Genomic DNA, 16489 nt, shown 5'->3' with positions numbered 1-16489 from the left:
AAAGCTGCCTGCCTCCTCTCCACGTCTGAGCTTCTGTTCCTTTTCATCCTGCCTGCAGAATCCGGCATGGTCTCTGAGCTCCCCCCTCCTTTCTTGCTCCAAAGAGCAGCACACAACCCCATTTCCTTTTGAGGCCATGGTTCTCAGCTGAGAATCTCCTGAGGAGCTTTGGAAAAAAATGCCTCACCCCTGGAGTCAGATTCCATTAGTCTGGGCCGCCCTGGGCAGCCACGGGTATAAAAGCTCTGCAGGTGACCCTAATGTGCAGTCAAAGGCAGAAGCCACAGGTTGGAGGGCTCCCCCCCGCTGATTACATTAGGGGATCAGAGCAAGAGTGATCACATAACAGATAAGGGGAAAGACAAAGAGTTGGCATCTCCCAAAGTTCTGCCAGAAGTTCTTCCCTCTGTGCATCATGCTCTCTAGAGAAAAGAATGGCAAGGGCTCACACCACCGTGCCAGACATAATGTCAAGGGCTTTCTGTGTGTTACCTCACTGAATCCTCATGCCCACCATAGGAGGTACCATCGTTATCCTCATTTCACAGTTGAGGAAACTGAGGCATCAAGAGGTGAAGTAATTGGTCCAAGAGTGGGATTTGAACTCAGGCATGTGGCTGTCAGCCATTATGCCACATCTCCTTGGCTGCCAACTATCAAACCCGGTATTGCTCTCAAGATGCTTCCCTCCTCCCTGGAAGGGCTTTCCTCTCATACCCCAGGTCTGGAGATGCACTGGGGCTGAAAAAGTGTCACCTCGTATGCACTCATCTGTCCTTTGTCCTAAGGAGGTCAATTGTATTCAGGGAAACTGCATTTGAGGTCTGGAACCCATCTTCCAGGGAAGACAGAGAGCTGCAGTGGTTATAAAATGGACTCTGGTCAGACAGATCTGGATGCACAGCCCAGCTTAGCCACTTACTTGACGGTGACTGTGGATGAGGTTCTCCTCCTTGTGAGCCCTGGTCTCCTCATGTGCCAAGTAGGATAATCACATCAAGCTCCTGAGTTCACGGGGCTGCAGTGAAAGTGCATGGGCGGGTGCCTGGCACTGAGAGGTGCTTAGTACGCATGGTTCCCAACTCTCCAGTCCGCCCTCTATCAGAGAAGCCTTCGAGCAAACCCCTCTGGCAGTCTAGTGCTGCCTATGGACCCTTTCTCAGAGAAAAAAAAAAGTCTTTAAATACATTAAATAGATTACCTAGGATTATAAAAGGAAACTGATCACTGTACATTGAAATGCAATTTACAATCTAGTTATATGTGCTTTTTTTCTTCTTTTTTCTCCGTTTTGGTGATATTTATTTTTTAAATATTCTTTTGTTTTGTTTTTTATTGATGTGTAGGTGGCTTTTAATGTGTTGATTTCTGGTGTACAGCATAGTGATTCAGTTATACATACACATTCCTTTTCATATTCTTTTTCATTATAGGCTGTTATAAGATCGTCATATGTGCTTTTTGATGAACACACTCACTGTAACAAGATCTAGCAGCTGGTCTAAGAACTGCCATCATTTTGAGGCAGTAATGCACATAAATGATTTTCTGAGATACCTGCAGCAACTGTGATGTGATGTGAAAAAAAGCTCTAATTCTACGGGTGACAATCACAAATGTTGCTGATAGCACTGAGGTTTCTGGCACTGGAGACAGGTCTGCCCACTCCTCTGCTCATTAGCTGTGTGATCTGAGCCAACCTATTTAGCCTCTCTGTGCCTGTCTCCTCATCCGTAAGAGGGGGGCTGCTATGAGGATGCAATGAGCGAAGGAGCACATGTAAAGAGCTTAGGTCCAGGTCTAGGACAGAGCAGATGTTCTTTAAGTGCGAGGGCTTATTGTTATCTACAAATGGGCTTCTATCCATCAGGGTGTGGAGTTCATTTACCCAAACCCCAGGGCAAAGCCCTACCTCCAGCTAGGCTCCCCCCATCTGCAAAGATGACTCCAACACCATTCACAATGCTGTGCCATTTGTATTCTTCTGGGACCTGGGATCTTTAAATATCTCTTTTAAAACACTGCCAAGGCTAGGTCTTCTGAGGCCAAGAAACAAGCTCCTTTTCAGGGACTGCCTGCCCTGGGGCTTCACCACAGGACCGTCTCAAAGCCTCTCCCTGTGGCCCCACTTGCTGTCCAAACCACCCACCCCCACTGCCAAAGGCGCTGCAGTTACAGGCTCTGCCCTGGCCTCAGACTTCCCACTTGTGAGTCTAGAAACTTCTAATAAGTTAAAGAAAGGGTAATTTGGAAACCAGAAGCACTCCCTAACTTACTGCAGCTGCCATGGGTAAGGAAGGGAGTTGGAGAGGATCAAAGCCATCCCTTCAGTGTGCAGATGTGGCAACTGAGACCCAGAAAGAAGCAAAGACTTGCTGAAAGCCCCATGGCAGTTTTCTGGCAGCGCTAGGCTTGCAACCCAAGATGCCTCTCCCTCCATCCCCTTGGGTTGGACCATAATCTCCATCCTCTTGGACCTCTCCTTTTTCTCCACCATCTGGTCAGTTGGCAGTTTTGGTCAGTTCTGTAACTGAGCAAGACCCTGTGGGGCCTTCCAGGGTCAGACCCCTTCCCCATATCCTCTGCTGCAGCTCCTCTCTGAAGTTTCGAGATAGTAGTATCTCATCTATATTTCCTGAGTTTCTCAGATGCTAAAAACCACCACCCAAGGAAGAGCACATGGCCCCCAGACCTTCTGGCACCCAGGGGTTGACAGTGTTGACCGCCCTGTTACCTCAACATCAACCAGTCAGAGGATTGTGCATGAGCTGATCACATACCCTGCAACTCCCTCCCTCACCTGGCCTTTAAGTATGCTTTGCTGAAACCCTTCAGGGAGTTGGGGGTTTTCTTGGGCATGAGCCACCCCATTCTCCTTGCTCAGCCCTGCAATAAACCTTTCTCTGCTCCAAACTCCGATGTTTCAGTTTGTTTGGCCTCATGATGGGGCTGGCACATGACCTAGCCTTCAGTAACAACTCTATTTCCTCTTAAATATGGTACCAATCCATTAGCTCTCTCACTGTGTCCCCACACCTGCCTCGGGTCAGGCCCTTTCTCCCTCCACTCCTCACCCGCCTCCCCAGCCCGCATCCAGTCTGTTGCTTGAGCCTTCCGACTCAATGCCTCTGCTCCCATCGCATGCTGAGGGTGTAAAGAGCTTGGAGGAAGCTTAGGGTTCAGGAGTCCAACTCCTCGTACACCACTCCCTCCATATCCTGTAGTTCAGTGAGGAAGAAGCTTCCAAGGTCACTCCAGGGGATGGAGACCGGCCAAGGTCTGACAGCGAGCGAGAGGGAGAGCTGGCACCGAAACCCAGGTCAAAGGGCTGTGGAAGCTGAGTTCTAGAAAGTTTAGTTGAACACCATTCCCATGACATCACCTGCCTCTCAGAATTACACCCCAAATCCTATTGTTTCAGGTACCAACTGGAAACTTTGTTTTGGTTAGGACCATAATTGCTACTTCCCCTTCTACACCTTCATTTTGCAAACTGTAGACAATATTCCACTTCCCTCTTCCATTTCTCCCCAAAGCCCCTTAAGGTAGGCATCCAACACCCACCAGCCCAAATTGCCTCCTCATCTGTCCCGAGTGTGGGCAAGCCCTGCTGTTCACCGACCATTTTCACAAATATTTCTATTGGCCGAGGCTCCACATCAGTTTGCCAGTCTCATGTTAGTGGACTTTCCTGTTGCCCTAAATCTCCTAGAGTGTGCTACACTGTGTCTGTCTCCCCTCTGCTGCCCCAGCACTTGGTATCAGGCCCAGCATGCAATGGAGATTCAGTCTCCTGGAAATGAATGAATGAATGAAGATGCTGGTATTGCCAGGGAGAAAGAGAGGAATAAGACACAGACAGCCCTGCCCTCCAGGAGCTTTGAGTTTACTTATTAAGACAAGATTTATAAAGTAATAGAAAGATGTGAATAGAGAACCAGGATGCTATGTTTGACTTTCCCTGCAGGCCAAGCAGGGGCCGGGGGTGCTGTAAGCGGGCTGCAATGCAAAAGGAGCTGGGTGTGAGGGTGCAGCAGGGCAGGTCAAGGAATCAGCATCTGGAATCCAAGTGCGCATCAAGCTTAAGCAGCAGGCTGTAACAGGGCTGGAGGGAGTTGGGAAAACCAGATAAGGTTTCCAGGAACTAGATACCCAAGTAGTAAAAGCATGTTCAGAGTGGAGAAGAAAGATGCTGGACACGTTTCTTTAAAGCCTGATGTGTAGCTACAGAGGTTTACTGGTAAACTGGAGGGGAATGGGATCAGACAGGAAGGCTGGGGCTAGGTGAGAAGGGTCTGGATGAGAACAGAAGCAGTGAGAAAGGGAAGATGAAGCCAGGCAACAAGGGCTAAGGAACCAATTTCATCTGATGACTGAACTTGAAGATATCACCACTGAAACGGGCAAGTCCTTAAGGGCTGGAAGGGATGGGAGTGTAGCTTTAAGTCTTCTCACTCCTCAACTTCATGCATTCACTCACCAAACATTTACTCAACATCCAGGACATAGCCCTCGACTCCGTGTATGTGCGCGCGCGCGTGTGTGTGTGTGTGTGTGTGTGTGTGTGTGTGTGATGCTGGAGGCCTTTCCTGCTCCTTCATCTTCAGGGACGACAAAGGAAGGCAAAAGAAGCTTGTAGATCTTTGCTACTCAAAGTGTGGTCTGTGGACCGGCTGCAACACTATTGCTTGGGAACTTGCTAAGAAATGAGGAATTTCAGGTTCCACCCCAGACCTTCTGAAATAGAATCTGCACTTCTTTTTTAGGGGGAGGTAACTAGGTTTGTTTATTTATTTACTATTTTTAACGCAGGTACTGGGGATTGAACCCAGGACCTTGTGTACGCTAAGCATGGGCTCTACCACTGAGCTATACTCTTCCCCTTGCACTTTACTTCTTAAATATTAATATACCAACCATCACCTAGAGATCTTGTTGTCTATACCACTGGCCCATGGATCCTCCCTGAATAGCAAGGAACTAGGACACAATAAGGGCCAGGGTGCTGGGGATGAAGTTTTTAATGGGAGGGACCAAGGGAAACTGAGTAAGCCTGGGTTATGGGTTTTTTTGTGGGGCCCCCTGCAAGCAGGTAGGGAAGTAAGTTCCCAAGTAGCCCATCCCCAGATCTACCACCCCACTTCTGGAAAGCTGCTCAGCGCTGTCTGGTCTGGCCCAAAAGAGGCCTGGTGGCCCCCATGTAATCTGGCCTAACTCTAGCCCAACTCCAGGTAGAAAGAGGAGGCTACATAGTGATTTACGTCCAAAGCACTGTCTCAGAATGAAAAGTTTTCTGAGCAGTATGGTCTTTGAGAACTTAGCATGATGGTCTACCCTGGTGAAAGAATTGGAGTTTTGGGGTCCCAGCTAATATCTCTTCCCATCAGAGACAAAACCAGTGGAGGGTAATAGAGAACTGCCCCCAGCTCATGCTTTCATTGGAAACATAAGACTCATACAACAGCCATCATTTGTGACAGTGCGTTGTTTGAGCTCGTGTGTGTGTGCATTTTAGTGAAGGCGTAACAAATCCTCAAGGAACTCCATCAGGTAGGTGAAGGATGGGTAGTTTTATTTTCTTCTGTGTACTTTTCTGTTTTGCCTACAGTTAACTGTGTCAGTTTGAAAATATGAACTTAACAAAGGCTTTATTTTAAAAACCAAATTCATACAAAGAAAAATCATGGCAATATACAAATAAGTGCTGACTTTTGTGGCATAGATAATTCACTGTATGAGGACTCGAAGGAGATTTCCAAGGTGAAAGACAGAGCGGGGGGGGAGTGGAAAAGGGATGCCTAAAATCACCAAGTTTCTATTCTGAAGATGCACCCAGTCAAAAGTTAAAATCTGAATTTCTCAAACTGTAAAACTGCCCAACACTGGTCAGGCCCCAACCTGGGTAACTGGATTCATTTTTAGAATCAGTGAATCTCAGAGCCTGAAGAATTTGAGAGGTTACCAGGACAACCTTATCCTTTTTTTTTTCTTACAAGGGGGAATTGAGACGCAGAGAAGTAATGACAGCACAGGCTCTGTACCTTGGCACGGGTGCCTCTCTCTGCCCATATTGCCCTCCCCTCCGGCCCTGGGTGCCTAGCTAACACCCACTCTTCTTCAAGACTTGGCTCAAACATCACATACTCTTGTGGATTAGATGCTCTCCTCTGCACTCACAAAATGCTTAATGCATTCCTTTATCGTCCACTTGGCACACTACTGAGCACCTACGGTGCGTCAAGCACTGTTTGAGGCACCTAGGACACATCAGTGACCAAAAAACCCCTGCCCTCGTGTGTAGTGACTAAATCGTAGCATTTATTTATTCAGCAAATATTTATAGATCACTTATGTGTGGGGCCCATAAACTGTTTTAAGGTTAGGGTAATCGGTCAGTTTGGCTTCCTCCCTTCCCCCCACGATCAGTGCATTGTGGACACAGTCAATGTTTTCTGAATGGATGAATGAATGAAATGGCTAGGGTCACACAGAAACATGGAGATGGACCTAGCATTGAAACCCTGGTCCCCTGATAGCTAGAGGTCTGCCCACATCTTTGGAACCTCCATCACTTCGGGTAGGAAAGGTAAGAAGGGAGATTACAAGCTGGGCCCCCCTGGCAGATCTATTTTGGAAAGAGGAGACCCACCCTATCAGGGACCCTCTCTGGGGAGAGTGGGGAAGTCGCCAGCTTCTGACATACATCCCTGCTCAAAAGCTTGGGGCAAGCGAGAAGAGACCCTCTCCAGCAAGGCCCTGGCAGCCCCGTCACCCTGTACAGGGACTGATCATTGTGAGGTACGTTTTCATTTCCGTGTTAAAACCAAGCGTTTTCGTTAAAAGCAAAGCCACCGCTAGGACTGCAGAGACCTGCGTGTGTCCCCCCCGTCCCCAATCTTTCCCTCTGAGCCAGAGGCAGAGCCAGCCTTTGGCAGCTGGAGCAGCTGCACTGCAGCGCCCTCTGCCGGGCGCGAGGCAGGCTCCGCTGCAACGCCGGGCGGGGGCCCAGCCGCTACGGAGGAGCCGCCCGTTCCGGAGGCGCTGAGGGAGCGTGACTCATCCCGCCGGCTGCGCCCGCACTGGCCGCCCCTGACTGCTCGCCGCCTCCGCACGCGCCTGGTGACGCACCGAGCCGCGCGGAGCTGCTTTGCGCACGGAAAGCAGCCCCGGAGCGGCACCCCCCAACCCCCGACGGCAGCACCTGATCCGCCAGCCCGAGCCCCGCCCTGCCTGAACCCCCGCCTCGGAAGCTTCCTGCACTGGAAACCTCATCACCTCTACTCTCACCTAGTCTTCATCGCTAACCTCGAATACGGGTGGTTTTGTTACACGGCCTGAACACAATGGGACACTGAGGGCGACAGAAACGTGAAGTGACGGCCAGGGTCACGCAGCTAAGAAGCAGAGGAGGGACTAGATGAACCAGTTATCTTTAACCCCGAAGTTCAAGGTGTGAAAGCCACACTATCCTCCTAATTGTACCCCCACTTCGTCCCCGCCCCCCAACTCCACATAGACACAGACACCAGAAGGGAAGGTCAGACCACATCATAGAAGACATTGAAAGTCAAGCACTATAATAAACAATTTACCAGTTTGGAAATAAAGGAAAAGCTCTAAATGACTTTTAAGAATAAAGTCAGGTGGACGTTGGGCTTGATTCTGGAAAGATGTTTCATTATGGAGTCGAGGACATGATTAGTGCTTTGAGTTAGGAAGATGCACCGGAGGAAGACAGATCAAAGAGAAGCGGCACCTGAGGTAGTCCCAGAGTGCTCGATAGGGCCTAAATCAGAGTCATGAAAACGGAAAAAAAGGGCACAGGCCCAAGACACACTGGGGTGGGAAAAAACTTAATGATAGATTGGATTTTCAAAAGTAGTGTAAGTAAACTCCACATAGTACTTCGTACCTCTCCCAAGGTATTTACTGATTTTGCCTTCGTTGTTAGCATGATGTTTCATCAGCCTTGTTAGATGCTAAGATTAAGAGAGTTGTCCTGGTAGCTCAGGTGCCACTCCTACCCTGGAGCCCATGACTTTGTGGGGGAGGATATAGATGTCTGGGGTAGTGTCCATTCTTTTGGTTGAATGCAACATAGGTGAGGGCAGAGCTGCTGGTGCAGACAGCATCTGCACCTGGCAAGAAACCCTGAAACCAGCCCTTACTTCCTCCTTGGGTAAAGTTTGGCGGGCTCCAGCTAAACTCCAGGGCAGCCTCATGCTAACTGAACATCCTTCTGGGTCTACAGTTTGCAGGAACCCTGAGTGGGTAGGCTGAGCTGCTCTGGCAGCCCCACCCTGAGGCCAGGCATCAAAACCTGTGCAAGTGGCTGTGGGTACCTGCTGCCAGCTAGTAATGCTGAAGGGGCACCCTACTGGGCAAGCAGCCTGGCTCTATTGTGATACGATAGGCCATTTTTATACAAGGGTAAATCATTCAGGCATCAGCACCCCTAAGACAGAAGCTCCACAGGACTGGAGCAGTGGACCCAAAGGTAGCCAGATCTGCCTTCAAACCCACATTGTGGTCTATTCAGAACATCAGGCCCAATAGGGCCAGCTACCAACCCAGCCCATCTTCCCCCATATACCATATCTCAATGAATGAGAACACCCTGTTGGGAATGGGTGATTCCCAAGTTCCTTGGGATTATACCCCATAGACACCAGCATGGAAGAGGGGGTTACTCCTAATTCCTGATACTTCACACCCTCCACCATTCATACTGACTGTCACCCTGGGCACTCCTGGATAGAAAATCATGGCCCCACTGCCTCCGAGTGTCACCATGTGCTGCTCGTCTACTTCATCTGCTCCCCACATCCTTCTCTGAAGTCCAACAAAGTATGTTATCAAGCCAGAGTTTTGGGGGGTTGTTTCTTTTTAATCAGGAAAAGGAGTTGTCCCCCACTATTTTGGGACTACCATTGAATAACAGCCTTAGTGCCCAGAGCCCATATTTCTAAGAAATGTTTACCCTTGGAGCCTGAAGTGCAGGCTTTCACAAATTCATGGAAATGTGTGCATGTGCGTGTGTGTGTGCATGTCCGTGTGTGTGAATAGGGGGCTTATGTGGGTTCTTGAGCCTCCTAAACATTTTTCATGCGGGCCCCAGTGTTCTTCATGAAGGAGGAAAAGTTGTGTGGGGAAAAGGAGAAAAGATATCAGTTCTCCTTAAATTAATCTAAAAACGAATTGCCATTCTAATCAAATCTCTATAGGAATTTTTCATAGAACTTGACAAATTGACTTGACTGTCCATATGAAAGTGAATATGTACTAGAAGAGCTAAAGTAATTGGGGGGGAGGATAAAGAAGGATGATTTATTATGTAAGGTATCAAATCTATAATAATTAATAGGGTGTGGTATTGGCACAGAAATAGACAAGTAAATGAGTAAAAAGAGAACAGAGAGCTCCCGAGCCAACTCATGGAAAGATATTAAATAAATAATATAAGTGTCATTTATAAGCCTGTGGAAAAAAGATGGATTATTCAAGAAACAGTGTTGGAAAAACTGGCTTTCCATTTGGAAAAAACTAAATTAGATCCTTACCTCATACTACATGCACGCACATACACACACACACACATACACACACTCATACTCCATATAGCTCAAACAACTAAATATAAGAAATAAAAGATACCTGTAACCAGGGAGAAGGTATAGCTCAGTGGTAAAGTGCATGCCTAGCAGGCACTAGGTCCTGGATTCAATCCTCAGTGCCTCCATCAAAAAATAAATAAGTAAACCTAATTACCTCCTCTTGGAAAATAAACTGAAAAAAAACAAACAAACAAAACTTATAACCACAGTGAAAAATCTGTAGGCATATATATTTGTGACTTTGGTGTAGCAAAACCCTTTTTAAACAACACACATACACAACACAAAGGCCAAGAAGGAACGGTTGATAAATTTGAATCTACATCAAATAATTTTCTTAGACAAAAGACACCATTAATAAAGTTAAAAGACAAATGATAAACTGGGAGAGATATATTATTTGTAATATACATAGTAGAAAAATTAATTTATATATATAATTTCTGTAAATCAATGAAAAAAAGGCAAACAACACAAAAGATATCTGGCAAAGTATTTGGTCAGTCCATTCAAGTGGAGAGTTACAAGTGGCTAATAGACATTTAGGAAAATGCTCAACCTCTAGTAATCAAGGAAAGGCAAATGAAAACAATCATCAGATACCATCTTCCACCCATCATATTGGTAACTAAAAGTCTGATTTTATCAATTGCTGGCATGGAGGTGAGCAAAACATACTCATACACTGCTGGGTGGAGTGTAGGCATCACACGTAGAAATTTGGTAACATCTATTAGTACTACCCCTATTACCCAGCAACTCCACGTCTTAGCATCTGTTTTAAAGCAACTATAGCACATGTACACAAATATTTATTGAATGGATGCTTATTGAATTATCAGCCATAAAAATTTAGGAACAATCTGAGTTCATCAAATGAGAAAACAGTTCAATAAACTCTAATAAAAGTCATACTCTTCAAAATTTTGTAACATTTTAAAAGAATATGTTAGGACTTCTGCTTCTGGGAAGATGGAGAAGATAAACTATTTTCCCTATTTCCCCCATTAAGTAAAACTAAAAACTAAGTACATTTAAACCCCTTGAACATCATAAATAAAGCAAATACAAAAAAGACTCTAAAAGGTGGAGAGAAGAAACACCAGAGAGACCTCAGGACTCGAGGAATGACATGGTGGTAAGTTCCCTGGATTTCTGTTTTGCCTCATGTATCCCTCAAAAAACTTACAACATGGAAACACCAATAGGTGCAGGCAAAAAAACAAAAACAAAAAAGGCTGTCTCTCTAACCAAAGGACTAGAAAAGGAGGTAGACCAGCAAGAAAGAAAACTGCAGACAATAACCACTCTATTCTAGCAAAACATCACAGAAAAAAAATATGGCTCCCATCCTCAATGCCACTTGCAAAGAAAGGGTTGAAAACACAGACTTTTACCACGCTAAACTGTAACCAAGTATAACTCTCCTACTGGGGTGTTGTCAAAGATGTCTGAATGTGGAGCTGGGAAGGACTTACTAGATAAAAAATCAGCAAAGATGCAGAAGTCAACAACACCCTCAATCAATGGTTTCTAATATGATATTTATAGAACACTCAATCCAACAACAGAAGACTACACATTCTTTTCAAGTGCCCATGGAACAAACTATGTTACATCACATCCTGGACTATAAAACAAACCTCAACAAATTAAAAAAACAATTGAAATAAAATGGAATGTATTCTGTGACCACAATGGAATCAAACTAGAAATCAAGAATAACAGAAAGATAACTGGAAAATATCTAAACATTTGAAAACCAAACAGCACATTTCTAAATAATCCATGGCTCAAAGATGAAATCTCAAGAAGGAATTTTTAAAAATACACTAAACTGAATGAAAATGAAAATATAACATAGTGAAATTTGTGGGATACAACTAAAGCAGTGTTTAAAGGGAAATTTATAGCACCAAATACTTCTATTAGAAAAGAGAAAAAGTCTCAAATCAATAATCTAAGCTCCTAACTCCAGAAACTGGAAAAAGAAGAGCAAGATAAAACCAAAGCAAATAGAAGAAAAGGAAATTAAGATAAGAGCAAAAATCAATAACATTGGAAACAGGAAAACAATTACAGAAAAATCAATGAAACAAAAATCAGTAAAATTGATAGACTCAAGTAAGACCTACAGGGAGGAAAAAAAGGGAGAAAACACAAGTTACTAATATCAGTAACAAAACAAATGTCACTACAGATCTTTCAGACATCAAAAAGATAATAAGAAGGGGAGAGTAGAGCTCAGTGGTAGAGCACATGCTTAGCATGCATGAGGTCCTAGGTTCAATTCCCAGCACCTCCATTAAAAAATAATAAAAGGATAATAAGGGAATAAATACTAAGAACAACTCTACACACTTTGAGAATTTTGACGAAACCAACCAATTCCTTAAAAAACACAAATACCCAAAATTTACTTCATAGGAAATAGATGATTTATTAAAATCTATAACCATCAAGCCCTATAACCATTAAGAAAACTGAATTCATAATTTTAAAACTCCCAAAAGAGAAATCCCCAAGTTCCATGGTTTCACTGGAGAATTCTACCAAATGTTTAAAGAATTAACACCAATTCTATACAATCTCTTCCAGAAAATAGGAGAGAAGAAAATGCACCCCCCAAATAATTTTATGAAGTTACTATTATCTTGATGCCAAAACTAGATGGCAGTCACACAGGAAAAGAAAACTACAGACCAATATCCTTCGTGAATATAGAAGCAAAACTCCTCAACAGATCATTAGCAAATAGAATTCAGTTATAAATAAGAATTATACACCATTATCAAATGGGGTCTATTCCAGGGATGTGAGACAGTTTCAGCATCTGAAAATAAATCAATGTACCCCACCATATTAACAGACTAAAGGAGAACAATCACATGATTTTATCAATCAATGCAGCAAGAGAAATTAACAAAATTCAACACCCATTATGGTAAAAAAGAAAAAAAAAACCCTCAGAAATAGGAAAGAAAATGCATTTTGTCAACTTGAAAAAGAGCATCTACAAAACACTTACAGCTAATGGTGAAAGACTGAATGCTTTCCTCCTCAGGCTGGGAACAAGGCAAGAATGTCTGCTCTCAGGACTCTAACTTAACATAACGCTGGAAGCTCTAGCCAGTGCAATCAGGCAAGAAAAGGAAATGAAAGGCATACAGATTGAAAAAGAAGAAATAAAACTGTACCTATTTAGAGATGAGATGATGGTGTACGTAGAAAATCCCAGGGAACTACAAAACAATTCCTAGAGCTAATAAGTGAGTTCAGCAAGGTTGCAAGATGCAAGATAAGTATAAGGAAATAAATCATATTTCTATATACCAGCAATGAACAAATGGATGCCAAAATTAAAAATACAATACGATTTACAATTTCTCAAAATAAAATCCTTAAATGTAAATATAAAAAGACATGTGTAGAACTTGTATGCTCAAAACTACAAAATGCTGATGAAAGAATTCAAAGATAAATAAATTGAGAAATACACCATTGTTCATGGATTAGAAAACTCAACATAGTGAAGATGTCAATTCTCCCCAAATTTATATACAGGTTTAGTGCAATTCTTATCAAAATTCCAGGAGGATATTTTAGACATAGCCAAGCTTATTCTATAATTTATGTGGAAAAATATATGGAAAAGCAAAGGAACTAGAATAGCCAGAACAATTTTGAAAAAAGAAGAATAAAGTGAGAAGAATCACTCCATCCAATTTCAAAATTTATGTAGCTACTATAATCAAGACCGTCTGGTCCTTGTGGAGGGATAGGCACATAGATCAACCAAGCAGAGTAGAGAACCCAGAAATAGACCTACATAAATATGTTCCAAAGATTTTCAAGAAAGTTGCAAAAGCAATTCATGGAAGAAAGGTAGCCTTTTCAAATGGTGCAGAAGCAACTGGACCTAGGCAAAAAATAAACCTTGACCTGTGTAGTAGGTTGAATGGCAGCTCCCAAAGAAATATGTCCATGTGCTTATCCCTAGAACCTGTGTATGTCACCTTATTTGGAAAATGGGTCTTTGCAGATGGAATTAAGTCAAGGATCTTGAGATGAGGAAATTATTCTGGATTTTTCAAGTGGGTCCTAAATCCAATGACAAATCTCCTTATGTGATAGAAACACAGAAGACACGCATAAAGAAAGTGATATGAAGATGGAGGTACATACTGGAGTGATGTGGCCACAAGACAAGGAAGCCAAGGGTTGTTGACAGAAGCTGGAAGAGGCTTCCAGAAGCTCCTAGAAGGAGCCCCCAGAGGGACCATGGCCCTGTCAACACTTTTTTCTTTTAATTGAAGTATAGTTGATTTATAATGCTGTGTTAATTTCTGTTGTATAGCATAGTGATTTAGTTATACATAAATACATATTCCTTTTCATATTCTTTTTCATTATAGGCTATTGCAAGTTATTGAATATAGTTCCCTGTGCTATACAGTAGGACCTTGTTGGTTATCTATTTTATATGTAGTAGTTAGTATATACAAATCACAAACTCCCAATCTTTCCCTCCTCACACCCACTTTTCCCCACTGGTAACCATAAGTTTGTTTTCTATGTCTGAGTCTGACTCTGTTTTGTAAATAAGTTCATTGGTGTCATTTTTTTTCTTTTCTTTTTTTTAGATTCCACATATAAGTGATATCATATGGTATCTTTCTTTCTCTTTCTGGCTTACTTCACTTAGTATGATGATCTCCAGGTCATCCATGTTGCTGCAAATGGCATTGTTTTATTCTTTTTATGGCCGAGTAGTATTCCATTGTGTGTGTGTGTGTGTGTGTGTGTGTGTGTACACCACATCTTCTTTATCCAGTCATCTATTGGACATTTAGGTTGCTTCCATGTCTTGCCTATTATAAATAGTGCTGCTATGAACACTGGGGTGAATGTATCTTTCCAAATTAGAGTTTCCTGCTAACACCTTGATTTCAAACTGCTGGCCTCCAGAACTATGACATAAGAAACTTTTGTTTTAAGCTATCAAGTTTACAGTAATTTGTAATGGCAGTCTCTGGAAACTAATACAACCTGTCTCATATCTTATAAAAAAATAAACTTAAAATGCACCACAAACTAACCTTATTTTGGTAATCATTCTGAAATATATATAAATAAATATATCTACCTGTCTATAGATATATAGATAGATAGATCATCATGTTGTATACTTTATAAAATGTATGTCAATTATATCTCAGTAAACCTGGAAAAATTTACCACTAACTTAAATATAGAACTATGACATTTTTAGAGAAAGGAAAATGTTTGAAATCTAGAGAGAGGCATATAGGCTAGATTTTTATATTTGACAATGAAAACATGACATGAACAGACAATTCACTGAAAAGGTTACATGGATGGCAAATAAGCACAGGAAAAGATGTTCAATCACTTGCCATTAGAGACATGCAAATTAAAACCACAATAAAATATCACTCCATACCTATCAGAATGGCTTAAATTTTTTTTTTAAATGACCACACCAAATGTTGGTGAAGATGCCAAGGAACTGGATCCCTCATTCATTGCTGATGGGAATGTAAAATGGTACAGTCATTCTAGAAAACAGTTTGGCAAGTTACTTTACTATTTTTTTTGAGGCGGGGCATAATTCGGTATTTATTTATTTACTTATTTACTTACTTACTTACTTAATGGAGATACTGGGGATTGAACCCAGGATCTTGTGCATATTAAGCACATGCTCTACCACTGAGCTACACCCTCCCCCTGGCAAGTTACCTTAAAAGCTAAATTTGCAAGTACCATATGATCCAGCAATTGCACTCTTGGATGTTTACCCGAGAGAAATGAAAACTTCTGTTCACATAAAAACCTGTTACATGATGGTTCATAGCAGCTTTATTTACAGTAGCCAAAAACTGGAAATAATCCACATGTCCTTCTACAGGCAAATGGATAAACTATCTGTAGAACATGCAAGCCATGGAAAACTCCCAGCAATAAAAAGGAACAGACTGTTAATACACACAACAACCTGGATGAATTTCCAGGGAATTACATTGACTGAAAAAAAACTAAACAATTATGCTGTACACTAGAAATTGACACAACATTGTAAACTGACTATACTTCGATTTCTAAAAAGAATGTTTAAAAAAAACCCTAAATAGTCCCTAAAAGTTACATACTGGATGATTTTATTTACATAGCATTATTGAAATGACCTAATTTTAGAGATGGAGAACAGATTCGTGGTTGCCAGAGGTTAAGGGGGAGGTGGAGTGGGGGAAAATTGGGTGTAGCTATGAGAGGGCAACTTGAGGTATCCTTGTGATGATGAAATCTTCTGTATCTTGGCTGTATTGATGTCATCATCCTGCTGGTGATATTGTACCATAGTTTTGCAAGAAGCTGCAATTGAGAAAAACTGGGTGAAGGGTATGTGGCATCTCTCTGATATTTCTTAAACTGCATGTGAATCTACAATTACCTCAAAATAAAAAGTTGAATTAAAATAGAATGAGTTAGATCCATGTGTCCTAACGTGGTAAGGTTTCCAAGATACATTGTTAAGTGAAAAACAAGTTATTGATCAGTATATACAGTGCAATACCATTTCTTTTTATTTAATAGACATATAGTCAGTTTACAACGTTGTGTCAATTGCTGGTGTACAGCATGTTTCAGCCATATATATATATTACAACTTCTTTTTTTTTATTGAAGCATAGTCAGTTACAATGTGTCAATCTCTGGTGTACAGCACAATGTCCCAGTCATGAATATACATACATATATTCATTTTCATATTCTTTTTCATTAAAGGTTATTACAAGATATTGAATATAGTTCCCTGTGGTATACAGAAAAAATTTGTTTTTTTAATCTAT

General features: G+C 42.4%; 1 protein-coding gene and 1 non-coding gene across 2 annotated transcripts in view; both read right to left on the bottom strand.

Moving 5' to 3' along the window:
• NHSL2 (NHS like 2) overlaps positions 1-16489 on the bottom strand; it is a 275555-nt gene that overhangs the window by 132036 nt on the left and 127030 nt on the right. The gene's annotated exons all lie outside the window — the stretch shown is intronic.
• Positions 15291-15363, bottom strand: TRNAI-AAU (transfer RNA isoleucine (anticodon AAU)). The gene has a single exon. It is a non-coding gene; the product is annotated as a tRNA-Ile (tRNA).

This window comes from Vicugna pacos, chromosome X (assembly GCF_048564905.1).
Source record: "Vicugna pacos chromosome X, VicPac4, whole genome shotgun sequence".
Lineage (NCBI taxonomy): Eukaryota > Metazoa > Chordata > Mammalia > Artiodactyla > Camelidae > Vicugna > Vicugna pacos.
The sequence above is the reverse complement of the archived record's forward strand: the minus strand, read 5'-3'. Positions and strand labels throughout refer to the sequence as shown.